Source organism: Acinonyx jubatus, chromosome C1 (genome assembly GCF_027475565.1).
Source record: "Acinonyx jubatus isolate Ajub_Pintada_27869175 chromosome C1, VMU_Ajub_asm_v1.0, whole genome shotgun sequence".
In the NCBI taxonomy this organism is placed as follows: domain Eukaryota; kingdom Metazoa; phylum Chordata; class Mammalia; order Carnivora; family Felidae; genus Acinonyx; species Acinonyx jubatus.
This window is the reverse complement of record NC_069381.1, coordinates 210,097,756-210,125,482: the sequence shown is the minus strand read 5'-3', so window position 1 is coordinate 210,125,482 and position 27,727 is coordinate 210,097,756. Positions and strand designations below refer to the sequence as shown.

Here is a 27,727-nt window from a genome sequence, read left to right as displayed (position 1 = left end):
CGCCCCACATTTAGATCTTTAATCCATCGAGTTTATTTCTGTGTATGGTGTCAAAAGGCAGTTCGGTTTCGTTCTTGTGCACGTAGCTGTCCAGTTTTCCCAGCACCATTTATTAAAGACACTGTCCTTTTCCCATCGGATATTCTTGCCTCCTTTGTCGTAGATTAAGTGACTCTGGAAGTATGGCTATATTTCTGGGCTCTCCATTTTGTTGCATCGATCTATTTGTCTATATTTTGTGCAAGTACCATACTGTTATGATTACTGTAGCTTTGTAGTGTATCTTGAAACCTAGGATTGTGGTACCTCCAGCTTTGTTCTTCTTTCTCAAGATTGCTTTGGTTATTTGGAGTCTTCTGTGATTCCATACCAATTTTATTATTATTGGTTCTGGTTCTGTGGAAAGTGCCATTGGTATTTTGATAAGGATTGCATTGAATCTGTAGATTGCTTTGGGTAGGATGGACATCTTAAGATTTTATTTATTTATTTTATTAATTTTTAAATGATTATTTATTTTTGAGGGGAGGGGCAGGGAGAGAGGGAGACAGAGGATCTGAAGTGGGTTCTGTGCTGACAGTAGAGAGCCGGATGCAGGCCTTGAACTCACAAACCATGAGATCAAGCCCTGAGCCGAAGTTGGACACTTAACCGACTGCGCCACCTAGGTTGCCCCTATATATTAAATTTTTTTTAAACGTTTATTTATTTTTGAGACAGAGAGAGACAGAGCATGAATGGGGGAGGGTCAGAGAGAGAGAGAGGGAGACACAGAATCGGAAACGGGCTCCAGGCTCTGAGCTGTCAGCACAGAGCCTGACGCGGGGCTTGAACTCACAAACCACGAAATCATGACCTGAGCCGAAGTCGGATGCTTAACCGACTGAGCCACCCAGGTGCCCCCCCTATATATTAATTTTTTAGTATGCTCTAGGCCCAAGAACTCACGGGGCTTGAACTCACGACCCTGAGATCGAGTCGCATGTTCTACCGACTGAGCCAGCCGGGTGCCCCCATCTTAGCAGTATTCTCCCAATCCACAGGTATGGAACGTCTTTCCGTTTGGAGCAAGTGTGTTTGGGGAACATCAAGGGTGCGGCCAAGCGGTCACTTGATATCATCAAGGCTGTCACTCCCTTCGCCGGCCCAGAGTGGGAGGGCTGGTGATGGTGGGGTGCAGATCAGCACGGGAGGGGCTGCCGGCATGGGACCAGGGCGTAACTGCCTGGCCCAGCTGTACCTCGCAGGCTCCACTCCCTTCCTGCGCTCCTCGTGACACAGGATGAACTGTCTCCATCTCCTCCCCGCTCAACTGGGCTGGAAGGGCAGAGGATAACAAAGGATCTATAACCCCCCGAGTGCTCTTCGGAAAAGTGCAGACCCGGGTCAACCTACTTGTGCTTATGCTCTTTGTTAAGGAGGCAGTTGGAGTGGAAGCTTCCAGTCTCTTTTATCTGTGCTTCCCCTGGGGTTGCCAGCTCACAGCGACTACTAACAGGCAGGAGAAGGAGCCAAGCATCCAACCCTTCCAACTACCCCATCGTCTCTACGTAGGTAATGCATCTATTGTTACACCCATTTTACACATGGGGAAGCTGAGCCTCAGAGGGGACAAATGACTCATTCAAAGTCACACAATTAATGAGCACTGAATCTGGGTTTTAAACTCTGTCTGGCTTCAGAACTCAAGCTCTCCTACACCATCTTATACCCTGGAGGGGGGTATTAAAAATATTGAATGACTGGCATGGTAAGGACACTGGATAATGCGGACAGAGGCCTACCGTAATCGCATCACATCAGTAGGCAACAGCCATTGTAACTTCTCCTGAGCCCCGGGCTCAGTGCTCATTAAGTATTTCTTCTCCCCATGAATACTCTGCTGCCTTCTTGGAGCTCACAGGGCAAACCCAAGTTTGTTGGGGAGGGAGGGACCAATAGGTACGAACTTGTACCCTGTGAAAGAATCATGGAGAAGACTGCTAGTTGCTCACCCTAGTCACCCTTCTTCTTTAGTATCAGAACCTCCATTTTATTCAGCGTGGCTGTGTGCTCAGCCAAAAGAATATGTACCCCAGCCTTCCCTGCAGCAAGGTAAGAGCTTCTGGCCAATGAGATGTAACAGAAAGTCCTGAGTGGAATTTAGAAGGGATCCTTTGAAAAGCAGAACATCTTTTTTGCTCTTTCCCCATTATGCCATCCTGCTATCAGGTGTGTGAAGGCCGGAGCCCCGGCAGCTGTGTTGGTTCATGAGGTGACCTTGAGATTGGAAGGCACACACTAAGATGGTGGACCACAAAAATAGAGGGAATCTGGGAGCCATGGTTGGAGCCACCATACCAGTCACCAGGAGACCTTTGCTATCCTCCTGAGCTCTTTTATGTGAAGGAAAAGAGTCATATATATATGCTCAGACTACTGTTATTTGGTTTTCCTTTTACATGCAGCTAAATTTAATCTCCTCCAGTCTTGAAGGTTATGAGATCCCTGTGGGGCAGTTGTTCAGTGTTTGCCTGAATATCTTCCTGTCCTAAACAGTGAAGACCAGCGTACTGCACTGATTGCATTGAGTGCCTGCACTGTGCAGGTGTTATTTCCCCAATTTACAGGTGAGGAGACTGAGACTTAGAGAAACTAAGTGCACAGCACGTTCAATGGCATCTGCCTGACCCTAGAGGCTCCCACCCCCTACTCCTCCCTGTGCCCTGCTTCTAGTTAGTACGTTCTTGGTTCTTGATGTCACCTTGTGCACAGCCTGTGGACCACTGAAGCTGTCAGGCACTCCTCGTAACACTGAAACCAAGCTCCTTGTCCTCCCCTTCCATTGGAATTCGACTAAAAAAATTTTTTTTAAATGTTTGTTTATTTTTGAGAGAGAGAGAGAGAGTGCTTGTGAGCGTGGGAGAGGGGCAGAGAAAGAGGGAGACAGAGGATCCGAAGTGGGCTCCATGCCAACAGCAGAGATCCCAATGCGGGGCTCAAACTTGTGAAATGCCAGATCATGACCCAGGACGAAGTCGGACACGTAACTGACCGAGCCACCCAGGCGCCCTGGAATTCGATTTTTGATCCTACATGTGGCATTTTACACTTACCCTTGTTAAATCTCACATGCCTTAAAAATCTGAACCAAGGAGGGGTGCTGGGTGGCTCAGTCAGTTGAGTGTCTGACTCTTAACCTCAGCTAGGGTCTTGATCTCAGAGTTATGAGTTCAAGCCCCGTGTTAGGTTCTATGCTGGGCGCAAAGCCTACTTAAAAAAATAAACAAGATGAAAATCTGTGCCAAGGAAAGAAAAGTAGACTAAAGAGGGATTAATGTCAAAGAGTGGAGAGGAGTATTAAGATTTGGGGACAAAGTATTGTTTATTTATGCATAAATATTAAATAATATTGGTGTAGAACATCATGTATATTTATTCTGTTATACATAATATATATGTAGACATATATAAAAGAAAATATATTTAAAAGAGTTGTTCTCCTTAATTTAGTTTGAAAGTTTCTTGCCTTTATTTTATTATATTTTTTTTAAAAATATTTATTTTGAAAGAGAGAGAGTGAGTATGAGTGGGAGAGGGGCAGAGAGAGAGGGAGAGAGAATCCCACACAGGCTCCATGTTGTCAATGCAGAGCCTGACTAGGGGCTTGAAACCATGAACTGTGAGATCATGACCTGAGCCAAAATCAAGAGTTGTGTGCTTAACTGACTGAGCCACCCAGGCGCCCCTTGCCTTTATTAAGCAATGCTCAGAGGAGGAAATTAGTCTAGAAACGGTTGCCTTTGATTTCTTTTCCATTCCTGTCTTGTAGACATAATGACTCTCCTATTAAATAAATAAATATTCTCATTTTAGGGTAAACCCAGTTTGGGGACTATTATGCAACTATATAAAGCCTACATAGACACATGGAAAAATGCTTAAATAATATTACTCTAAAAAGCAGGATACAGTATTTCATGCACACTATGTGTATTTGCCAACACTCTCAGCTGGGAGTAATGGAAACCCAATTCAGACTTGCTTAAGCTGAATAATAATAATATTATTATTAATAATAAAGGCATTTGTTGGTTCACAGAACCTGTAAAGTCTAAGGGAAAATTTCCCTACCACAGGAGCCCCGTGATAATGTCAAGATTTAGTCTTCTCTCTCCCTTTCTTTCTCTTAGTTTCTTTCTTTCTTTCTTTCTTTCTTTCTTTCTTTCTTTCTTTCTTTCTTTCTTTCTCTCTCTCTCTCTCTCTCTCTTTCTTTCTTTCTTTTTCACTTATATTTGAGAGATAGAGAGAGCACGAGCAGGGGAGGGGCAGAGAGAAAGGGAGACACAGAATGTGAAGCAGGCTCCAGTCTCCGAGCTGTCAGCACAGAGCCCGACGCGGGGCTTGAACCTATGGACCGTGAGATCATGACCTGAGCGGAAGTCGGAAGCTTAACAGACTGAGCCCCCCAGGCGCCCCTCTGTCTCCCTTTCTTGGCTCCCCTTTCTCACTGAGGCTAGATTTGTAGGAAGATGTCCTCTGCGTGCAGGCTGCTGGCGGCTGTGGTCAGTGCAGAGATGCTGTAGTTACAGAGTTATGGTGAACCTCAGGCCTGAGCCTTGTGGGCTCCTGTTCCCTTCTCTGAAGTGATCTCTATGGCCTGGGGACCACATCCCGGTTGGTCAGGCCTGGAGTGGGGGCATGGGGTCAGCCCCACTGAAGCATAAGTCCTCCAAGTGGTAGCGGAGTGGGTCCCTAAAGGATTTTGGGTGCTGTAACCAAAAGAAGGCGAATGGATGCTGGGTGGGAAATACAGAAAAAACCCACTTGTATGGTGAACACAGACATGTGAAAAAAAAGTCTGTTGGGGAAAAGCCTGGCAGGAAATAAAGCAAATTGCCCAGAAGATATTCTTTTTTTTTTTTAAGTTTATTTTCAGATTTTGAGATTTTGAGAGAGAAAGAGTGCGAGTGAGCTCACGCTCTTGTGTGTGTGTGAGTAGGGGAGGGGCAGAGAGAGAGGGAGAGGGAGAAAATCCCAAGCAGGCTCTGCATTGTCAGAACAAAGCCTGACACAGAGCTGGTACCTACGAACTGTGAGATCGTGACCTGAGGCAAAATTAGGAGTCGGATGCTTAATCAACTGAGCCACCTAGGCACCCCCCACTCCCAAAGATATTCTGATTATTGTAACAAAATCAGAAAATACATATCAGAAATAATTAAATAAAAGTAAATAACAATAAAAAGAAGACTCACTGTGAACCATATGTTGGGCTCAGTGAGTGGGAAGTCTGTTACCTTAGCACATAGAAACTCTCTCACACACACATCCTTCAAACACACAGAAATGCTGGATTAAACACTGTCCACAATAGGTTAACTGCGTAACACCGGTAGCGAAAAGGGTGCATAGCAGGGGGAGGCGGTCTGGCCCCAGTCCAACTGTAAGGATGGGCCTGACTATCTAAGCCATTTCCCTGAGGGGGTCCCTGGATCAGGCATAGGCCTTCATGCAATGCTAGCCATGGAGGCATGAGAGCAAGGTGAGTTCTGCTAGAGACCTTGAGAGGTTTCCTCACTCATTAGGAGACCCAGGAAGAGGCAGTCCTCCTCTGCTCTTGTACGTGATCACATTTAGTTTGGCTTCTTGTAACCATGAGGGCACCCGGCCTGAGAAAAAGCCCCACATAGAGAGTAGTGGAACCATGGAGATTATAGAAAAGTAGAGCAAGCCTTGATCAAACTCTACCTGCAACCACCCAGCCACCAGCTTTCCCATGATGGGTGGTGATTTGTTTCCAAGTTGTTTCAGCAAATTGAGCCAGGGCTTTCTGTTACTAGCCCCCAAAAGCGTCTTAAGGAATAGCATCCCTAGCCTGAAAGTCATCCAAGGAACTTGAGCTATGAGGCCCCACCAACCCTGCCTCTCCAGAGCACCCTGGGTCCTCTGGCTACCGTGGCCACTGCTCTCCAGTCATATCCCTTCTGCCTAGGCTTCAGACTTCTCCACCCCAAGACTTCTGCCCACACTGATCCAGAAATCTCCCCATAGGGTCCCTCCCACACCTTTCCTTAGATTCCTTCCTGGCTTTGGCACTCATCTAGAGCCACCACCACGGTAGAAACACTGCAGGGCTCATCAAAAAAGGCAAAAGCCGTCATTTCTCCCCAGAGTCTAACAGAACTATAAACCAATCTAGTCCATGGCCATCCATAGTGGGTTGAATTGTGGGCCCCCCAAAGGTATGTCTTTATCCTAACCCCTGGAACCTGTGAATGTGTCCTTGTTTGGACAGAGAGTCTTTGCAGACATAGTTAAATTAAGGGTCTTGAGATCATCCAGAATTAGGGTAGGTCCTAAATCCAATGGCTAGTCTCTTTGGTTGTTGTTGTTTGTTTTGTTTTGTTTTGTTTTGATTTTCAATGGCTAGTTTCTTTACAAGAGAAGAGAAGTGTTCTGTGTTTTCTTAGGTTCTGTAAGTCTGTTTGGCATCTATCAATCACAGGACCACACTATTGGCCAGAGTATTTACCTCTCTCCTGCAGGTCAGTTTGCCAGGAACTCTCCCTTCTGATGCAGGCGGGCTACCTAAGGCTGAGCCCCCACCTACCTTCTGATCTCTTGCACACCAGGCCAACATTGTCCCTGCCCCCAAGTAATCCCAGGGCCAGGTGCCTGCAACTGGAGACACTCCTATAGCCCAAAGCCTGTGGGAATTATTCCAAATAGCCAGTCCTGCAGGGTTTACTCAGCCTTGCCTTGCCTTCCCCTTGCTCCTGTCTTCTGCCTCCTGACCACCACGTTTCCCGTGCGGCCTTGCGTGGCGGGGCACGCCCCTTCTCTCGGGAAGTGTAAGTAATAAATTCTTTCGATGACGTTGACCTCTCTGTGTCATCTTTAGATCACCTCCATAACTCAAAATCGCCCGGGTACAAATGACCCAATATGGGAGAAGGAGAAGGGAGAGCACAAGGACACAGGCAAGACGGCCATGTGAAGACAGAGCCGTGAATTGGAGCGATCTGAGGAACACCAGGAACCACCAGAAGCTGCAAGAGGCAAGGAAGGTTCTACCCTAGAGCTTTCAGGGGGCGCGTGTTCCTGCAGACACCGTGATTTTGGCCCTCTGGCCTCTGGAACTGCGAGAGAATAGCTTTCTGTTGCTGCGAGGGCCCCAGTTGTGGTGATTTGTGACAGCAGCCCAGGAAGCTAACAGAGCAGCTGACAACGATGAGCAGTGATTGACTCTTGACTCAACGCACGCACAGCCTCTGAGCTACTTACTCCTCCCGACGAGGCCCGTTGTAGGTAGTGTTATCCCATTTCTCGGGTGGGAAAAGCGTGGCTCAGCCGGGGCCAGAGCGGGGATGTGAGCCAGGCCATCTGGCCAAGCCCCCAAGGCTGTGCTGCTAACCACTGGACGATCCTGTGAGCTGAGCTCGTGGAACCACCCTTCAGAGCAGGTCAGAATTTGCCTCCACAAACCTGTGCGTTCACACGGGGACCCCATTCCTCTCCTTTATCTCAGAGTCCCCAGGGCTGCCACCCACTCTCTACACCTGCTGTGATGGGCACCTTCGCTGTGGTCACTGCTCTGGCTGTTGCCACCCAGGTGTGGCCACTGGGATCTGGCCCACTCCCTGGGCTCCCATGACTGCTCCTGGGAGTGGGGGCCTGGAGGCTTCTGGAGCTCTGCTGCCTTGCCCACGTGTCCCCCATGCGCCCGTCCACCTTGAGGAGGGTGGTGCCCACGGACCCTCCCTGCCAGTGAGACCACCTTGAGGACCTGGGAAGGGTCCTGGGTGTCTGACTCTTTGACTGGTGCCTCCTCAGTTGCCCAGTCCTAGCTCTGCGCTCCCAGGGAGGCCTCTCTGAATGTTGGCGCTCCATAGTGGGGGGTGGTCCAGATTCTGTATCTTCCAGAACTCCCACTTCCTGCATGTTCAACACACTGAGGAGACAGAGCACCCTGGGGCTCCATTAGCAGATGATGTGGGAATTTCACTTAGACATACACTGGATTTGCTTGGAAGAAATCGGTTAAGAGGCCGCATGGGGCAGAGACTTAGACCCCAAAGGAATTCTCAAGTGACAAAAAACAGTTGCCATTCTGCTTTCTAAGGAGGTGGATGCTGTTAGCAGAACGTCTTTGTTCGGGAAGAATTGGGTTTGGGCCAGATTGTTCTGCGGGAGAGAGGGAGTGAGGAGGGATTTTGAAGTGAAGTGAAGAAATGGATGCGGAGTTACAGGTGGGCAGCAAGGCAGCTGCCCTGAGAAAGGAGGCAAGGTCCGGCCCCCTGGGGGTAGAGCCAGGGGCAGGGGCTCAGGAGAACAGAAATCCCTATGGGGAATTTTCAAGTTATTTGCGTGGAGATCTCCAAGGTCAACCCCTCCCCTCCCCCCGCCCTCCACAACATCAAAAACCACACTTGTTTTCTAGTGCTTTTGTGTGAATGCTGGCAGCCGAGGACTGTGGGCCCTGGGGGAGTGTGTGCTCCTAGCAGGGGTAGTGGAGGGCCCCGTACACAGTGGTGGTGGGAAAATCTGTTAAGTGTTTGGAGAACCTTGGGTAAAACTCTCACTTTCACCAGATTTTAAAGAGGTAAACGCAAAAAACGAAAGAGAAAAGAGAGCAGTCATAAGTAAACTAAAAGAAAATATTTCATTTTGGGAAGAAGAAGGATTTTCTAAATATAAGAGTCAGTAAAGAAATCCCAAAGGAAAAGATAGACACAGGTCAAAAAATGCTAAAAGACTTAAGAGCAAACCACAGTCTGGGTAAAAATATTTGCTACGAATACCACACAGGGTTAATGTCTGTATTGTTAAAAACAATTTTTTTTAATATTTATTTATTTTTGAGAGAGAGACACAGAGTGTGAGTGGGGGAGGGGCAGAGAGAGAGGGAGACACAGAATCTGAAACAGGCTCCAGGCTCCGAGCTGTCAGCACAGAGCCCGACACGGGGCTCGAACTCACAGACTGAGAGATCATGCTCTGAGCCGAAGTCGGACGCTTAACCGACCAAGCCACCCAGGTGCCCCTAATATCTGTACTGTTGTTGGGGAGGAAAAATTTTTCTTTTTCTTTACTCTCCTAAGGTTCTTCTCACTGGTCTAAGAATTAAATTGACATGAGACTGATGAACAGGAGAAAATAAAATTTAACTGCAGAAATCCCACATATGTGACAGATTAAAACACAGACAGGTAAAATGAGGTATATATGCCATCTTGAGCTAAGGAATGGGATAGGACCTGGGCTTCAAAGAGGAGGAGGGCAATTTACAGGGCAGTAAGAACAGGTCCAGATGTTTGGTATTAGATGTTTGCCCAGCCATACAGATGGGTCACTCAGATAAGGTTTCTCTCTGGAGATAACTCTTATTCTGGGAAAGACTCCCAGTTTAGATCCCTATAGGTAATTAAGGAAGAGGCAAAAGTTTCTCTTTTTTTTTCTTTTCCTAAATCAACATGAGTATTTATTTATTATTTTTTAAATTTTATTTTTTATGTTTAAAAATTTACATCCAAATTAGCATATAGTGCAACAATGATTTCAGGAGTAGATTCCTTAGTGCCCCTCCCCCATTTAGCCCATCCCCCCTCCCACACCCCATCCCTAACCCTCAGTTTGTTCTCCATATTTGAGTCTCTTATGTTTTGTCCCCTTCCCTGTTTTTATATTATTTTTGCTTCCCTTCCCTTATGCTCATCTGTTTTGTCTCTTAAAGTCCTCATATGAGTGAAGTTGTATGATTTTTGTCTTTCTCTGACTGACTAATTTCACTTAGCAGAATACCCTCTAGTTCCATACATGTGGTTGCCAATGGCAAGATTTCATTCTTTTTGATGGCCGAGTAATACTCCATTGTATCTATATACCACATCTTCTTTATCCATTCATCCATTGATGGACATTTGGGCTCTTTCCATCCTTTGGCTATTGTTGATAGTGCTGCTATAAACATGGGGTGCATGTGTCCCTTCGAAACAGCACACCTGTATCCCGTGGATAAATGCTTAGTAGTGCAATTGCTGGGTCGTAGGGTAGTTCTATCTTTAATTTTTTGAAGAACCTCCATACTGTTTTCCAGAGTAGCTGCACCAGCTTGCATTCCCAGAAGAGGCAAAAGTTTCTCTTGAGTCCACGGGGCCTCAATTGCCTTCAACTCAAAATAGTCCACATGCAAAAGTAGTACGTTTGTGGGAGACTTGTTCAGAACCTTTTTACTATATAGAGATTCCAAACAGGTTGATAAGACACCATTAATACCCAATGGCACAATATGCAAAAGACCAGAAAAGACCATTCGCCAAAGAAATCTAAATGACTAATAAACATGGGAAAGTATTTAAATTAGTAGCCAAAGACTTATAAGACAAAAAAGCAAGGTATATTTAGGTAGTGGGATTATAAATGACCCAATAACATTGCTTTCTTTTGGTGAACTGCATTTTCTAATTCTTTTTTTTAGTAACCTCATTTATTACTTGTCTTAAGAGAAGGTTCGGAAAGCACATGATACTATCAAATAACAAATGTCTAGCTAATGTCAGTGACTTTTAGTTCTGGCGGATCGTGGGCATTTTTTTTTCTTTCAAGCTTTTGTGCATTTTTAACTTCTAGGATTCATTTGTCTTTTCAACAACAACTAAATAGCACTTTACGTAATAGAACAAATTTGCAAGTTAAAATAAATTCCTTCTTGCTAACCTCCCAGAAGTCTGGGCCCTGTATGCAAATAGGATTCCTGGGAACACCCACACACCCACTCCCCAGCAGGAAGGCCAGTTGAACCCGAGAGACTCTCTCTCCCACCCCATCTCCCAAACAAAGGGGTACTTTAGCCCTTCCCAAACCACATGTACACCCCCTCAAGCTGCCCTGCCCCCATCTCCAGGGTCCTCCCTGATGCCTCCTCCCCCTCAGGTTTGGCCTGCCAGTGCGGAGGGGTGGGCCATCCACGCCCCTCGGAGGCTGGGCGAGGTGGCCACGCAGTGTCCCGAGGGGGCCCTGGTACAGACTAGCTTTGAGAGGTCAGAATCAAACTGTGATCTCCGCCCACAAGTGCCACCATCCACCCTCCAATTACTCCTGGGTGTCTGTTCTGGGCTGAATTGTATCCTCTCAAACTTCACGTGTTGAAGTCCTAACCCCCAGTACCTCCGAATGTGACTGTTATGTGGAGATGAGGCCTTTAAAGGGGTAATTAAGTTAGGAGGAGGTCATTAGGGTGGGCTTTAATGCAATGTGACTGGTGTCCTTGTGAGAAGAGGACATTTGGATGCATACACAGAGGGGAGAATGGCATGTGAGCCTGAAGACCATGTATAAATCAAGGAAAGGCTGGGAACGGCCCTCAGCACCCAGAGGGAACGGGTCCTACCGACACCTTCATATCTGAACTTCTGTGAGCAAATACATTTCTGTTGTTCGAGACTCCCAGTCTGTGGCACTTGGTTCTGGCAGTCCCGGCTGACTAATACAGAGTCCGTGGGCACAGGATTAGGCTTTCAAATGGAATCCCAAAGAGGTTTAGATGGCTACTTGCAAAAACCGTATTACCCAGTTTGAGAGACAAGTTACCTAGCAGTTGTCACAACACAGCCCAGCGGACCAAACGCACATTCCCAGGAACGTGCAGGTTCCCAGAATCTAGGATGTTGGCAGGACTTACGGACGGGGCCAGCCAGAGGCCAAACCATGGGGTGTGGTGGGGGGTGGGGGCCATAGGGCTTTGCTTTCAGGCTTCTCTGATCTCTCCCAGCCTCCCCCCTACCTCCATCTGCTAGTCACCTACAGGGTACAGGGCTGGGGGCAGGGGTGGGGGCGTGGAGGCGGCAGAGCCTTGAGCCACCCCTCTGCTCACAGCTGCCAGTCTGCATGGAGCCAGCTTTGCTCCAGCCTCAGGGCATCCTTCAGGCTGTGTTGCCACATCTGACCCCTGTGGATGGTTGACCCATTTGGATGGGCTGTGCCTGCTGTCTGTTCTTACCAGATGCCCCTCAACACAGAGGAGTGGGGAGAGGGGTTCTTTCCCCTCAGAGCAGATTTCCCCAGTGGTACTGCTCTAAGGGAGAATTATTCACTGCTCTCTCGCTCCACACTTGCCGTTTTAGCCTCCTTAGCTCAGGAAAGAATGATTTGGAGAAACGATGAAAAGCTTTAGGTCCTTCCCTGGAAAAATGCGCATGCACAGACCCCCCTGCGCCCCACCTCTGAGATTCGAACTGTTTCTGGTTATTTGCATTCCAGGGACCCGCAGACTCCTGAAACTCACCTGCCGTGTGGCTTATAGGCAAACAGAGGTGTGGACAGGTGGAGGGAGGTTGGGCAGGGATGCAGTCCAGGAGAAATTCACCAAAGAAGTGGCCTCTGCGGGGAAGTTGTAAGAACACTCTGGCTGATCCCGGAAGGCTGTCCCTAGAGGGAGGAAGAGGTCTCATTTCCTCCTGGAAGCCAATGGAGTGTTGGAGGATTCTGGGCAGAAGGGAGGCATGGAGGAAGCGGGGCTTTGGGAGCAAGTCTCTAAAAGCATAGCCCTGGGGCGCCTGACTGGCTCAGTTGGTTAAGCCTGCGACTTTGGCTCAGGTCATGATCTCCTGATTCGTGAGTTAGAATCCCATGTTGGGCTCTGTGCTGACGGCTCAGAGCCTGGAGCCTGCTTCGGATTCTGTGTCTCCCTCTCCCTCTGTTCCTCCCCCACTTGCACTCTGTCTCTCAAAAATAAATAAAGATTAAAAACAATTTTAAAAATTTGACAAAATTTGACAAAATTAAGGATTTCCAGATGAGATCATCCTGGCATTAGGGTGGGCCCTAAATCCAACGACCGGGGTCCTTAGAAGAGAAAGGGGAAGGAGTGGAGAATGAGACACAGAGGGAACCACATGAAGACAGAGGCAGAAGGGGAGTGAGTGCCATGTCTTACAGGCCCAGGAACACGCAGGGTGGCCAGCAACCACCAGAAGTTAGGGGAGAGGCGTGGAGCGAATTTTCTCTCAAAGCTCCAGAAGGAACCAACCTTGCTGACACCTTGATTTCTGACTTCTGGTCTCCAGAACTGTGAGAGCATAAAGCCATCCAGTGTGCTGGTTTATGACCACAGCCCTAGAAACTAACATGGCTTCATATGGTGATCGTAGGTGTTGGAAAAGGACCTCCTGGTTGAGTAAGTTTTGGGACCTGTGATAAACTATAGCCTTCTTTGCTGAGGAACCGCTCAGAGTGCTTTGAGAGGCTATGGAGCTTTAGGAATTTCCAAGGCGGGTGGGAATCAGTATGGAACACTCACTTCCCAAGCATAACTAATCAAGAAACTCTTATGTCTTAGCTCGGGCTGCCATAACAGAACATCACAGACTGAGTGAACACTTCCGGAGGCTGCAAATCCACGATCAAGGTGTCGGCTGGGTTGGTTTCTGGTAAGTTGGCACACAGCCTTCTCGCTGTGTCCTCAGATGGACTCTTCTCTGTGTGTACAGACAGAGACAGCAAGCACTCCAGTGGCTCTTCCTCTTCTTAAAATATATGTATTTTTAATGTTCACTTATTTTTGAAAAAGAGAGAGACAGAGTGTGAGCAGGGGAGGGGCAGAGAGAGAGGGAGACACAGAATCCAAAGCAGGCTCCAGGCTCTGAGCTGTCGGCACAGAGCCCGATGCGGAGCTCGAACTCACGAACCGTGAGATCATGACCTGAAATGAAGTCGGATGCTTAACCGACTGAGCCACCCAGGTGCCCCATCTCTTCCTCTTCCTATAAGGACGCCAGTCCTATTAGATTAGGGTCTTATGGTTATGATCTCATTTAACCTCAATTACTTCCTTTTTTTAAAAATTTTTTTTATGTTTATTTATTTTTGAGACAGAGAGAGACACAGCATGAACGGGGGAGGGGCAGAGAGAGAGGGAGACACAGAATCAGAAGCAGGCTCCAGGCTCTGAGCCATCAGCGCAGAGCCCGACGCAGGGCTTGAACTCGCGGACCGCGAGATCATGACCTGAGCTGAAGTTGGACGCTTAACCGACTGAGCCACCCAGGCGCCCTAATTACTTCCTTTTTTAAAAAAATGAATTTTATATATTTTTAAATCCTCAAAACAACCCTTTGAGGTTGGTCGTATTATCATCCCATTTGCAGGTGAAGAAACCAGGGACACATAGAGGCTGAACAATGTGCTCAAGATCATACAGCTAGAAAATGGTGGCTCTGGGTCTGCATGTGAACAGTCTGGCTTCAGAGTCTGTATTCTTTTTTTTTTTTTTTGAGGTTTTTTTTTTTTTTGGCGGGCGCCTGGGTGGCTCAGTTGGTTGAGCAACTGACTTTGACTCGGTCATGATCTCATGGTTTGTGAGTCTGAGACTCACATGGGGCTCACTGCTGTCAGTGCAGAGCCCACGTCACAACTTTAGATCCTCTGTCCTCCTCTCTCTCTGCCCCTCCCCCACTCACACTCTCTTTAAAAAAAAAAAAAAGGATTTTTGTTTTCAGTAGGCTCCATGCCCAACATGGGGCTCGAACTCACAACCCCGAGATCAAGAGTGGCATCCTCCACTGACTGAGCCAGCCAGGCACCCCCCGAGTGTGTATTCTGGTTCTGTTAGGCTGCCTCCTTTCATGAGACAGTGACAAGTTTTTAGATCAGCGTGCAGGACTGGAAACGTTGCTGTGGCTAATTTTTCAGAAAATACAATCTGCTGAAATCTGTGCTCTGATGTAACAAAAAAGGAAAGGATTTAAAAACTCCTCAGTCCAGTAAACAAAACCCCCATCTACACATTCATCCAGCTGCATATATAGGATTGTGCGTGTGTGTGCATGTGTGTGTGCACACGCATGCCTTAATTACTTCCTTGAAGGCCCTATCTCTAAATGCAGTCGCACTTGGGGGTTACAGCTTCAACATACCAATTTTAGGGGGTTACATTTCAGTCCATAGCATCTGACTTCATGAGACTGGTACACCACACACACACAGCTGGGGAAACGCACATGGAGTTGACTTGACCTTGATCACAGGGGTAATGGGGGAGGGGGAGGGGCTGCCATCCGTCCCTGCTTGGATAAAGATGTCCTTGGCAGTGGCAGGAGAGGAGAAAGAGCACATAGTAGATCTTTTTTTTTTTAAAGGGCACGATATTTTGCAGCTCCTCGGGTCGAGAGATGGGGACTCTTTTCTCTACCCCTGACCAGGGCTTGGTCGTGTGATTTGCTTTGGTTGAGGAGGCAGTAGGAACACGACAGAGCAGAGGTGTAAAAAGTGGTTGGGTGCTGAGGGCTTGGCTTCTCTTGCTCCTTTTGGAGCCCAGCGGCCAAGTGAAGAAATCTGACCTGTTTGAGTATGAGATCACCATGGTCTGGTTGCCCCCCACCACCCCAGCCAAACACTAGACCCTTGAGTGGTGCCATCTGAGACCCAGACCAGCCAGTTTCCAGCCCACCTGCCTGCTGACTGCAGCCACACAGTGAACCCAGGGAAGGAAGCCCAGCAGAAGAACCACTCCACTCAGGCCGGCCCACAAAATATAGTAGCAGTAGTGGTAATTGCTTTAAACTACTTACTTTTGAGGTGGTTTGTTCCATGCTAGTAAAGGCCAGTTCGAAGAAACTCGTGACGTCACGGCTTTCTGCGGAGTGGTCTTCTCAGGACGCTTCTGTCTGTGCCACGTCAACCTTCTCAGTGTTACAGAGAAATGGTCCTTGCCACCAATCTTGCTACTAAAAGTTTTTTAACCTCTTGAAAGTATCAGCATGATGAACATCAGGTGAAAATACCTTAAAGTGATACCGCACAAAAATGAGATATGAACTATATTAGGTCAGTCCCTAAAATTAGCACAAACTGGCTACAGAGGAATTGAGAACGTGTTTTAAATGGTAGACTGTGTTAAACATGTAAAAACAGACCTATCTTGGGGTGCCTGGGTGGCTCAGTCGGTTAAGCATCTGACTTTGGCTGAGGTCGCGATCTCTTGGTTCAAAGTTTTGAGCCCCACATTGGGCTCTGTGCTGACAGCTCAGAGCCTGGAGCCTGCTTCGGATTCTGTGTCTCCCTCTCACTGCCCCTCCCCTGCTCGAGCTCTGTCTGTCTATGTCTCTCTCTCTTTCTCTCAAAAATAAACATAAAAGGGGCACCTGGGTGGCTCAGTCAGTTAAGCGTCTGACTTTGGCTCAGGTCGTGATCTCACAGTCCGTGAGTTCAAGCCCCGCGTCAGGCTCTGTGCTGACAGCTCAGAGCCTGGAGCCTGCTTCGGATTCTGTGTCTTCCTCTCTCTTTGCCCCTCCAACCCCCCCCCCCCCCCACACACACACACTCTGTCTCTCTGTCTGTCAAAAACAAATAAAAACATTAAAAATTTAATTAAAAAAACCCTCTGACCTATCTTGAATATTTCTGAGTATCCCACTGGAAGGAGCTGGTGAAACACTTAGGTTTACTTGCAAAGCGATTCCCTTTTGAAAAATGGCACCATCTTCTAAGCTGTAGCAACTGTGTTGGTGGTAGGGATGGTCCCAGGCGGGAGACTGGCAGGGAGAGCAGAGGATGCGGGGAAGCTCCCAGGCGCCCTCCCAGCCTGACTTGGCTCTCGGCTGTCCCCTAGTGCTGATTCTTCAGCATTGCAGGAGGGTGCCACCCCTGATCCAGGATCCTGGTTCTGTGGCTGATCCCTCTCAGGGTCAGGGTCTGAGCCCAGACCCCATTGTGGCAGTTGAGAAGGAGTCCTCCCATTCCCACCCCTGCCCCCTAAAAGTTGCACGTTCACTGTCACTCCACAAGGTATCCAGTGACAGGAGAACAGGAATCATTAGCAACCACCACCACTTCTGGGGAAATTTTATTTTGGGGTCCCATTCACAACATATTAGATACACTGAAGGTCACCCACAGCCTACCTTAAATTAGAGTTCCATATAATTACATAAGAATTGACTTGCATTGCAGTTGAGTCTGGAGGCTTGTTAACACAAAATTTACTGGGTGTCTGGCTGGCTCTGTGGGTACAACATGTGACTGTTTCTTTCTTTCTTTTTTTTAATGTTTATTTATTTATTTTGAGAGAGAGAGAGAGAGAGAGAGATTGTGGAGGAGGGGCAAAGAGAGGAGGGGAGAGAGAATCCCAATCAGGCTATATGCTGCCAGGGCAGATCTCATGAACTATGAGATCATGATCTGAACCAAAATCGGACACTCAACCTACTGAGCCACCCAGGTGCCCCAAGAGAGAGAGAATCTTAAGCTGTCTCCACACTCAATGAGGAGCCCAATGCAGGGCTTGATCCCATGACCCTAGGATCATGACCTGAGCAGAAATCAAGAGTTGGATGTTCAACTGACTGAGCCACCCAGGCACCTCAATTGATTAATTTTTGTTTTTATTTTTATTTTATTGATTTATTTTTACATTTTTTAACATTTATTTTTGAGAGAGAGAGAGAAAGAGAGAGAGAGAGGGAGAGCAGGGGATGGGCAGAGAGAGAGAGGGAGACACAGAATCCGAAGCAGGCTCCAGGCTCTGAGTTGTCAGCACAGAGCCCGACGCGGGGCTCGAACTCACAAACTGCGAGATCATGACCTGAGCTGAAGTGGGACACAACCAACTGAGCCACCCAGGCGCCCCAAGATTTTATTTTTAAGTAATCTCTACACCCAACATGGGTCTCGAACTTACAACTCCAAGATCAAGAGTCCTGTACTCTACGACTGAGCCAGCCAGGCGTCTCTAGGCTATTGATTCTTTGAAACATACCTGTATAGTATAACTATTTTTCTAAAGTATAAAAGCATGACATGTTTATTACAGGCAAGTTGAAAGTTTAGATAAGTAAAAAGGAGAACAAGCACCCCCCTAATCCACCATCGTGAGATAACTATGGTTAAAATATTTTAGGTGTCTTCCCCTCACCCCAATTCTTTTTTTCTAGGAAAAGTTTCTACCCAACTTACTTCAACCAACATATACAATATATACAAGATATATATTTTATAATATATGTTTTTATTTACAAAATCGGGATCCCTCTGTACTTTCCGTTTTAAATTTTGCCTTTGTTTACTTACTAAAAAATGACACTTTTAGCTGTTTCCTATATCCTTACATGTAATTTCTATAGCTGCATGCATTTAAATATGAATTTAAAGTTAATGTAACTTAAAATGTAACTTTAAGGGGCGCCTGGGTGGCTCAGTCCGTTAAGTGTCCGACGTCAGCTCAAGTCCCGATCTCATGGTTTGTGAGTTTGAGCCCCATATCCGGCTCTGTGCTGTGAGTGCAGAACCAGCTTCAGATCCTCTGTCCCCCTCTCTCTGCCCCCACCTCTCTTTCTCAAAAATAAATAAACATTAAAAAAATAAATGAAATGTAACTTTAAATTTACTAGCTGCGGGGCGCCTAGATGGCTCAGTCGGTTGGACGGTTGGACGTCAGTCCGGTTCAGGTCATGATCTCTTGGCTTGTGGGCTCGAACCCTGTGACAGGCTCTGTGCTGACAGCTCGGAGCCTGGAGCCTGCTTCGGATTCTGTGTCTCCGTCTCTCTCTGCCCCTCCCCCACTCACGTTCTGTCTCTGTCTCTGTCTCTCTCTCTCAAAAATAAATAAACATTAAAAAATGTTTAAATTTACTAGCTACATTCCCATCATATAGACGCATCATGCTTTATTTAGCCAGATGTCTCTCTTAGGATAGTTTTACTGAGTTGTCACTAAGTTTAGCTGCAGTAACGTGTCCTAACATCTCAGCAGCTCGCAGCCATGCCTGTCGTACATTTCCTTCACAGTTTGGTTGTGGCTTGGCTCCTTTTGGCTGTGGGTCAGCTGTGGCTGTGATTCTTCTTCATTCTGGAATACAAGTGAAGGACCAACCCCCACCAGGGACACATCAGACTTCTGGCAGAGGACAGGAGCTAGGGAATGGGTAAAAATGAGCAATGGCTCTTCAGATCTCTGCTGCAGGTCATGTCACATACACCCCATCAGGAGTTCAAGGCCAAAGTCAGTGGGGCTGAGCCACCCAAGCACCCCATCTTCTTAAAAGTCAAATAATTCACGGGCGGGGGTGCTGTCTGGCTCAGTCAGTGGAGCCTGGAACTCTTGATCTTGGGGTCGTGAGTTTCGCCCCACGTTGGGCGTAGAGACTACTTAAAATTTATTTTTTCTTAAAGTCAAATAATTCATTAAGGCTTACGAAAAAACAAAACCTTCCAAACAGCAGCTTCCTTCCAGCCAAATTCCTACACCACAACCAACTGAAAAAGGATTGATTTGTCCCCAGTCGTATTCTATGCCAGGAACTGTGCTAAATAATTTACCCAAGTTATTTCAACTTAATCCTTACAACCACAGCAGGAAGTAAATATTCCATTTATCTCTCTGATGGAGACAAACTTGGGCGGAAGAATTTCTTTGTCTAAGAGGCCACTTGCCAGCAGGGGGCAGAGCTGTGACTGGAACCCAGGTTAACGGACGCCACAAACTGAGGAGCAGACCGTGGGCATCAGCGGTTCTCAAAGTCCAGTCCTAACAGACAGCAACCGCCTCACCAGGGACCTTGTTAGAAATGCACGTTCCCGGGCCTCGCCTCGGCCCCGCTGGCTCAGAAATTCTGAGTCAACAGAATTGTTGCAGTCACCAATGAGGTGACTCGGATGGACACCAAAGATTGACACCTGGGCTCCACTAGACAGAGTTGTGTCCTCCTCCTGGTATCTGGCCGAGCCCCCTTCCCCTGCTGGTCCAGTGACCGCCCTGGTTGGGGAATGCCCACGGAGATGCTCCCCTGTCCCTCCCCTGTCCCTCCCAGCTTCCCTTTCCTGCCCCTGCCCACAGACTGCCAGTGCCACCAGGCCGCAGGACAGCCTGTGGGTGTTGGGTGCAAGGGCAGGAGCCCTCTTGGTCACAGCGAGTGGGGGACCCTCGTCCACAGCTGGGGAGCTGTATAAGTGTTGGACAATCTGGGGTCAGAAGGAGGAGGAGGAAGAATGTGAGTCAGAGAAGGGAAGGCCCCAAGTCAGAAGGGCGCTTCTGCATTGGGAGGGGAGGATTCTGGAATCTGACGATTTAGGGAAGGGATTCCAGGTCAAGGGGAGGCAAGAGCACCCAGGGTCGGATGGGAACCCCCAGAACTGTGTTTTTTTTTTTAACATTTATTTATTTTTGAGACAGACACAGAGCATGAATGGGGGAGGGGCAGAGAGAGAGGGAGACACAGAATCGGAAGCAGGCTCCGGGCTCCAAGCCATCAGCCCAGAGCCCGACGCGGGGCTCAAACTCACGGACCGTGAGATCGTGACCTGAGCTGAAGTCGGAAGCTTAACCGACTGAGCCACCCAGGCGCCCCCAGAACTGTGTTTTTAAGGGAAGTTTCTGGGAAAACCACTTGCATCCTACATGAAGCACCTCAGAAATACATTGGGAGGTGACCTCCCTGCACCTCACAGCTTGAAGCCAGGTGGTCTCCCCTGCTCCTCTGTGCTTGCTTTGTGGGCGCTTGGATGTTTGCTGGGGTGCCCTGTTGGGCGTGTGTTCCTAGGAGATGACGATGACTGTGGCCTCCTAGGAAGTCTAGGACCCACCGAGATGGACACCCAGGGCCTGGTGAAGCCCCCCAGGGACTGGATTTGGAGCTGGGTCACTCAGGAGGTCACAGAGGAGGGGCAAACCAAGATGGCAGAGAGCCTGAGGGGTGCTGCTCTAGACTCCATCCAATCTAGACTTTGGCCACGTGTCCGGGCTGTCTCTGCACTTGGTAACAGTGCCTGTCCATCTGTAATGTCTTCCTTTATTTCATTTTGTTCTCATGAGAATCTACTTTTTAAAAATTTTTTAATGTCTACTTATTTCTGAGAGAGAGCGTGAGAGAGAGAGAGAGAGAGAGAGAGAGCAAGTGTGTGAAGGGCAGAGAGAGAGAGAGGAAGACACAGAATCCAAAGCAGGTTCCAGGCTCCAACCTGTCAGCACAGAGCCTGACGTGGGGCTCGAACTCAAGAACCTTGAGGTCATGACCTGAGATGAAGACAGACACTTAACCGACTGAGCCACCCAGGCACCCCTAACTTTATGTCTTTAGAGACCTTATCTCCAAATATAATCACACTAACTGGGGGGTTAGGACTTCAACTTCAATATGAATTTTGCAGGAATGTAACTGGGAGCGTCTACGTTTAGTTAGGGAGACAATATACACGCTGAAGTAATTAATTGTCGAATTGTGTGCTATAGATGAACAAGAAGATAAGACAGGATGCAAGAAATGATTATATATACATGGGCAGGCTGAATAAAATACAGTAAAATAGGGGCATCTGGGTGACTCGGTTAAGCGTCTGACTTCGGCTCAGGTCATGATCTTAAGGTTCGCGGGTTAGAGCCCCGCATTGAGCTCTGTGCTGACAGCTCGGAGCCTGGAACCTGCTTCGGATTCTGTGTCTCCCTCCCTCTCTGCCCACCCCCCACCCCCACTCGTGCTCTGTCCCTCTCTGTTTCTCAAAAATAAACATTAAAATTTTTTTTTTCAAATACAGTAAAATGATTTTTTGAATACCTAGCCAGGTTTAAACTCAAAGAGGGAAACTCCCAGGTGCCAGGAATGCAGAGGGAACATAAAACCAGTGAAGTTAGCAGGAGGAGAAGCAGAAATGGCTCATGGAGATCGGGAGACAGCTGTTGACCTTCAAAGCCAAGGGCAGGGGTTCTGAAGTTACACAGAAAGCCTAGAAATCATCATAACCAATGAATCTCAGGGGCTTGAGCGGCGAAAGCAAAGCTGTAGGTTGGCTTCTATGACTCAGGAATGAGGGACCCCCGTGGAAAGTAACCCCACTGAAGTGGAGGTCATAAAGGGTCAAAGCCAAGGAAAGCAGAAGAGGGCCCTTATCAGTTGCCTGTCCCTCTTTTAACAATTTCCTCAAAAGTTCCACTCAGTGACTTGTACTCAGTGGCATCTGCTCTTTGGGAAACTTAGTCTTTTAGGCGGACGCACGCTGTGTGAATGGTCACTTGGGAGAGCAGACAGTCGGGCCGGTCAGTGAGGAAAGGAGGGGGAAGAGAATGGCTATCAGGCGGGCAGTTTGCAGTCTGACATAGGCCCCACCACAATCTCCTCTGCCTCTTACGGTCCAGCCTCTACCTAGCAGCCAGAGTGATCGTGTGCTTAAATTTTAAGGCAATACGTGTACATAGTGAGAAAAGAAATAGCTAGCAGCCTAGCTAATACCATAGTTTAAAAAAATGCCTCGGAAGGCCTGGGTGGCTCCGTCAGTTGAGCCTCCGACTTAGGCTCCGGTCATGATCTCCCCACCCGTGCGTTTAAGCCCCGCATCCAGCTCTGTGCTGACAGCTCAGAGCCTACTTTGGATCCTCTGTCTCCCTTCCTCTCTGCCCTGCTTGCGTGATCTTTCTCTGAAAAATAAATAAACATTAAAAAATGTTTTTTAAAAAAGTCTCCTTCTCACCCCTACTCTTTATTCCCTCAGCCCAGGAATTATCTGGATTTTCAGCGCGCGTGTGTGTGTGTGTGTGTGTGTGTGTGTGTGTGTGTGTATCAGGCCATATCATTTCCCTACTGAAAATCCCCCTGTGGATCTCAGTCTGCCCTCAGGCCCTGCCCTCCCTCTGCTCCCGCCACTTTCCTCCTGGCTCTTAGAGGTTGGTTCTCTGGCTTCCCGTCAGTCCTTGGAAATGCTGCCCTGAGGCCTTCCCCCCCTTGCTGTTCTCTCTGCCAGGAACACTCTTCAGGGCTCAGTTCATTTCCACCTTGTTAAACAACACGACTTTCTCTTTAGGCTCAACCCTGTAACCCTGTGCAAGTATCCAAGTCCTCCACCCTCCAGGCATGGGGGCCAGCCTTCTGGATAGCTAGATGCCACGGCTCTACTGTGCATCACCGAGAGACATGATGGGTCAGCCCAGGGCACTGTGGGAAGGCAGGAAGCGGCCCTGACCTGAATGTGGATGAGCTTAGGAGCTGAGGAATCATTTATTCACTCAATATGTATCGGGCGCTGCCTCCTATGACCCGATGTGGGGAAGGCACAAGAGAATGAGATGGTGTGGCACATTCTTCTGGAACTTTCAGACACAGACAATAAGCACGAAAAGAAACAAAATCATTCCAGACTGTGGTAAGTTCTTTTTTTTTTTTTAATTTTTTTTAACGTTTATTTATTTTTGAGACAGAGAGAGACAGAGCATGAACAGGGGAGGGGCAGAGAGAGAGGGAGACACAGAATCTGAAACGGGCTCCAGGCTCTGAGCTGTCAGCCCAGAGCCCGACGCGGGGCTCGAACTCACGGACTGTGAGATCATGACCTGAGCCGAAGTCGGACGCCTAACTGAGCCACCCAGGTGCCCCCAGACTGTGGTAAGTTCTATGAAGGGCATGAACAGGGGGTGCAGAAGATGGTTTTAGGGGTGGAGGGGGGTACGTCAGAATGTGTGGTCAGGAAGGCCACCTCAGAGCCCTCAAGGAGGAGAAGGCACCAAACAAGGAGCCAGGAGAAAGGAGTTTCATAGCACATGCAAAGATCCTGAGGTGGCACAGAGTGGACCGGCAGAGCAAAGGGAAGGAGAAGGGGAGCCGGAGTGGGCAAGGCTGGGCTACAGGCTGAGCTAAACTCGGGTTTATTGTAAGATCCTCGGGAGGATTTTCATCAGGGCAGTGCTGTGACCTGCTCTGATTTATGTGGCAGCCGGCTTACGGGACCTGGATTTTGGGAGACCTTTGAGTGGTTTCTGTAATATTCCGTTTGCAGCACTATCTTGGGATAGCTTTGTGGGAGTTATGTTTTCTAGCCAACTTGCTTAAACCAACAGCAGGATGCATTTTATGGGTGCAGAGCCACAGGACGTGTTTTTGCAAATCCCCTACCTGCTTCCTTGTGACCTTGGCATTGTCTCCCCCAGGACAGACGCTCATGCCCCCTGAAAGGTGGACTCTTTGTTTGTGATGCCCCACAACACAGCGCCTCTCAGGCTTACCTTCCTCTAAAGGTAGATGTACCAGTCATAGCTCTCCAGAAAACCGAAACCAATAGGTGATAGGTATATACCTTTTCTGTCCCTCTTTTAAAGAAATTGGCTAATGTGACTGGAAGGCTGGCAACTCTGAAATCCGTAGGGCAGGCTGGCAGGCTGAAAACTCAGGTAGGAGTTGATGGTGCCATCGTGAGGCAGAATTTCTTCTCTGGGAAGCCTCAGCTTTTGCAGCTGCTGCCTTCAATTGATTGGGCGAAGCCCACCCCCATCATGGAAAGTAATAAAGTCAACTCCTTGTAGATGTTCACCATGTGTACAAAATACCTTCACAGCGACACTTAGATTAGCATTTGAATAAATAACCGGGTACTATAGCCTAGCCAATCTGACACATGAAATTCAGCATCACAGTAAAATATATAAAAAGTGAAATCAAAGTCCTTATTCTAGGACCAACTTATGAAATCTTTGGGCCAATCGGAGCTCTTTAGTTCTGTTGCTTTGGGTAACCCTGTGTGTGAATGCTGGAAGCATTAACATCCACCAGCTGTCTTTTGGTTGAAGATGATGGCATTTGACCACGGCTGAACAGGACTAAATCAGGGAAAGCATAAAACTCCAGGCACCCGTTTCCCAGTCTGGGCCTGGAGGCTGCTGTGAAAAGCTGAGTCGAGCCCAAGCGTCTTCCCTCTCCTGTTGGACAGTCAGCCTGTGCTCGGCGACAGTTGGTGAGGTTTGCAGCCAGACTGACCTGTGAGGGAGGTGCCTTACCATGCTGGCCCCTCTGCCTGGGGCGGGGGGCCTCCAGGGATGTTCCTGTATCTTTAATGTCAAGTCTTAGCTGTGCAATCTTTTCCCCCCTCAATCAGATACCTCTGGTTCACCATTAGAGGGTCTGACTGCCTGACTGAGTTCCACACAACCCTTCAGAGCCTCCTGTTTCTCTGTCTTGGTAGTTTGTGTGGTCAGATGACGCCCAGCCACAGAGACAAGCAAAATAAGCCAAAGGGGAAATGAACATGTCCCACACAGCCTGACTCGGGTAAAGGGCGGTGACAGGCTGGGTTGTTTAATTCTCCCATGCCTAAAAGTGTGTGTGTGTGCAAATCGTGCCAGGCTCATGCCAGGCGTGCTGGGGAGGAAGGGGGGCAGCTCTGTGACTGTTCTGGACTTTGGTTCAAGCCTTCACCCTGGACAGTCTGCCAGTTCCATCTGGGTTCTCTATGGATGGGTGCAGAATGAGCCCCATGCCAGGGCATCCTGACCTCCAACCTGAAGAACATGATTGCTTTAGTTTGGTTCCCTCAGAAGCAAACCTTGAGACAAGAACTGGGCGAAGAAGTTTATTTGAGATGTGGTCCCAGAAAGCATGGGGTGGAGAAATGAGACCGGGAAGAAAGGAGAGAAAAGAAAGTGCTTATTAACAGGCATAATACGGCCATGGGAAATGGGATCAGTCCTACAGGGCATCTTCTGAGAGACTGTGTGGAACACGCCTCAGAGTTGTCTCACCAGCGGGGAAGAAGCTGGGGTGTATTCCTTATCAGCATTTTTTTTTAAAAGTAGGCTCCACGCCCAACGTGGGGCTTGAACTCACAACCCTGAGATCAAGAGTTGCATGGTCTGTCAACTGAGGCAGCCAGGCACCCCTTCATTACCAGCTTTTTAAACAGTTTTATTAAAATGTAACTCATATACATATAACAGATCCATTGAAAGTAGTCAATTCAGTAATTTTTAGTTTACTGACAAATGTGTGTTAGCCATTCCCATAGTCAATTTTAGAATATTTTCATAACCTTAAGGAGAAATCTCATACCCTTTAGTTATCACCCCGATCCCCCACCTCAGCCTAGGCAACTACTAACCTACTTTCTGTCTTTATAGACTTGCCTTCTGGACATTTCGTATGAGTGGAGTCACAGAACATGTGGATTTTTGTGACTGGCTTCTTTCACTTTCCAAGGCTCATTCAAGCTACAGGATGTATCTCTACTTCATTCCATTGTACGGCCAAATGATATTCCATTATATGAATGTATCACATTTTATTTTTCCATGTGTCCATTGATGGACATTTGGGTTGTTTCCACCTTTTGACTATCCTGAATACATCCTGCTGTAAACATTCATGCACAAGTTTTTCTGGGGACATGTGTTTTCATTTCTTTTGGGTGTATACTTAGGGGTGGAATTGCTGGGTTATACGGTACCTCTCCGTTTAATCATTTGAGGAACCAGCAAACTGTTTTCCAAAGTCACTACACCATTTTCCATTCCTACAGGGCTGTATGAGAATATAGTTAGCTATTAATGCACAACAAATCACTCCAAAACTTAGCAGGTTAAAACAATACACATTTGGGGTGCCTGGGTGGCTCAGTCCATTAAGTGTCCAACTTCAGCTCAGGTCATGGTCTCGCGGTGCTTGAGTTCAAGCCCCGCATTGGGCTCTGTGCTGACAGCTCAGAGCCTGGAGCCTGCTTCGGATTCTGTGTCTCCCTCTCTCTCTGCCTCTCCCCTTCTCGTGCTCTCTGTCTCTCTCAAAAATAAATAAACATTAAAAAAACCAATAAATGTTTGCTATATCACACAGTTTTCGAGGGTCAGGAACCCAGGAGCAGCTCAACTAGGTGGTTCTAGCTCAGGGTTCTGCTTAGGGTCTCTCATGAGGCTGGAATCATCAAAAGGTTTGACTGTGTCGGGGAATCCACTTCCAACATGGCCACATGGCTGTCTCACTTGCCTGACGAGGGAGTGTTGGTTGTTGACAGGAGTCCTTATGCACCTTTCCTATGTGTACCTTCCCCTGGATTGCTTGAGCATCCTCATAACATGGCAGCTGGCTTCTGCCAAGAACAAGAGATCCAAAAGGGAAAAAGGCAGGAGCTACAATTCTTTTATGATCTAGCCTTGGATATCATACACTGTCGTTTCTGTAACATCCTATCACACAGTTCAGCCATTTTCAGTGTGGAAAGGAAATACACACGGTGTGAGTCCCGGGAAACAGGGGTCATCGGAGGCCATCTTGGAAGTCGCCTATCACATGAGACATTTTCCCACCCACTCCCATCCCTCATTGGGAGGGTTGCTCCTGGGGTGTTAAGTCCCTGGAACTTTTGGCCTAAACCAGAACATGCTGAAGACACCATCATGCTGAAGACCGGTCTCCCTTTGGCCTAACTCTGATTTCAGCTGTGCCTATGGAGGAAGGGTCCCGACTCAAGTGCCTGCCTTGCTCCCTCCACTTTCTGCCCCAGTACCTTCTCTGACACACAACAGCCCTCTGGATTCTTGTACAAACACAACCAGAAAATGCAGGATGCTAAGAGCCCTGGGAGGAAGCCAATTAACAACCAATTATCTGGTCCTCCAGGCAGATGGGTTTGGGAGGCATGTAAGCTGCCCTGCTTCAGGAGCTAAGGCAAAGAAAACTGAACTTGTCTCCAATTATTCATTATTTTACAGAAAGGCTGTGCCTGGTATCCTCTTACCTCATCTCCGTATTTGAGCTACAATTCTTTTTTTTTTTGCTTTTCACATCAATGTTTTTAATTAAAAAAAAATTTTTTTAATGTTTATTTTTGAAAGAGAGAGAGACAGAGCAAGAGCAGGGGGAGGGGCAGAGAGAGAGGGAGACACAGAGTCCCAAGCAGGCTCCAGGCTCTGAGCTGTCAGCACACAGCCTGATGTGGGGCTCGAACTCATGAACCGTGAGATCATGACCTGAGCCGAAGTTGGAAGCTTAACTGACTGAGCCACCCAGGT

The 27,727-nt window shown here is 47.9% G+C and overlaps 2 long non-coding RNA genes across 3 annotated transcripts; both read left to right on the top strand.

Annotated features, from left to right (window-relative positions):
• LOC128314147 (uncharacterized) lies at nt 1-2,772 on the top strand. The gene is made up of 3 exons (XR_008295613.1): nt 1-1,043; nt 1,419-1,554; nt 2,017-2,772. It is a non-coding gene; the product is annotated as an uncharacterized LOC128314147 (long non-coding RNA).
• Nucleotides 2,773-4,307: 1,535 nt separating this feature from the next.
• On the top strand, nt 4,308-27,457 carry LOC113596059 (uncharacterized). 2 transcript variants are annotated; one of them, XR_008295612.1, is made up of 4 exons: nt 4,308-13,156; nt 13,319-13,409; nt 22,765-23,103; nt 25,844-27,457. It is a non-coding gene; the product is annotated as an uncharacterized LOC113596059 (long non-coding RNA). The 2 variants fall into 2 exon arrangements; XR_003416744.2 differs by having other exon boundaries at nt 4,308-13,409.
• The last annotated feature ends 270 nt before the right edge of the window (nt 27,458-27,727 follow it).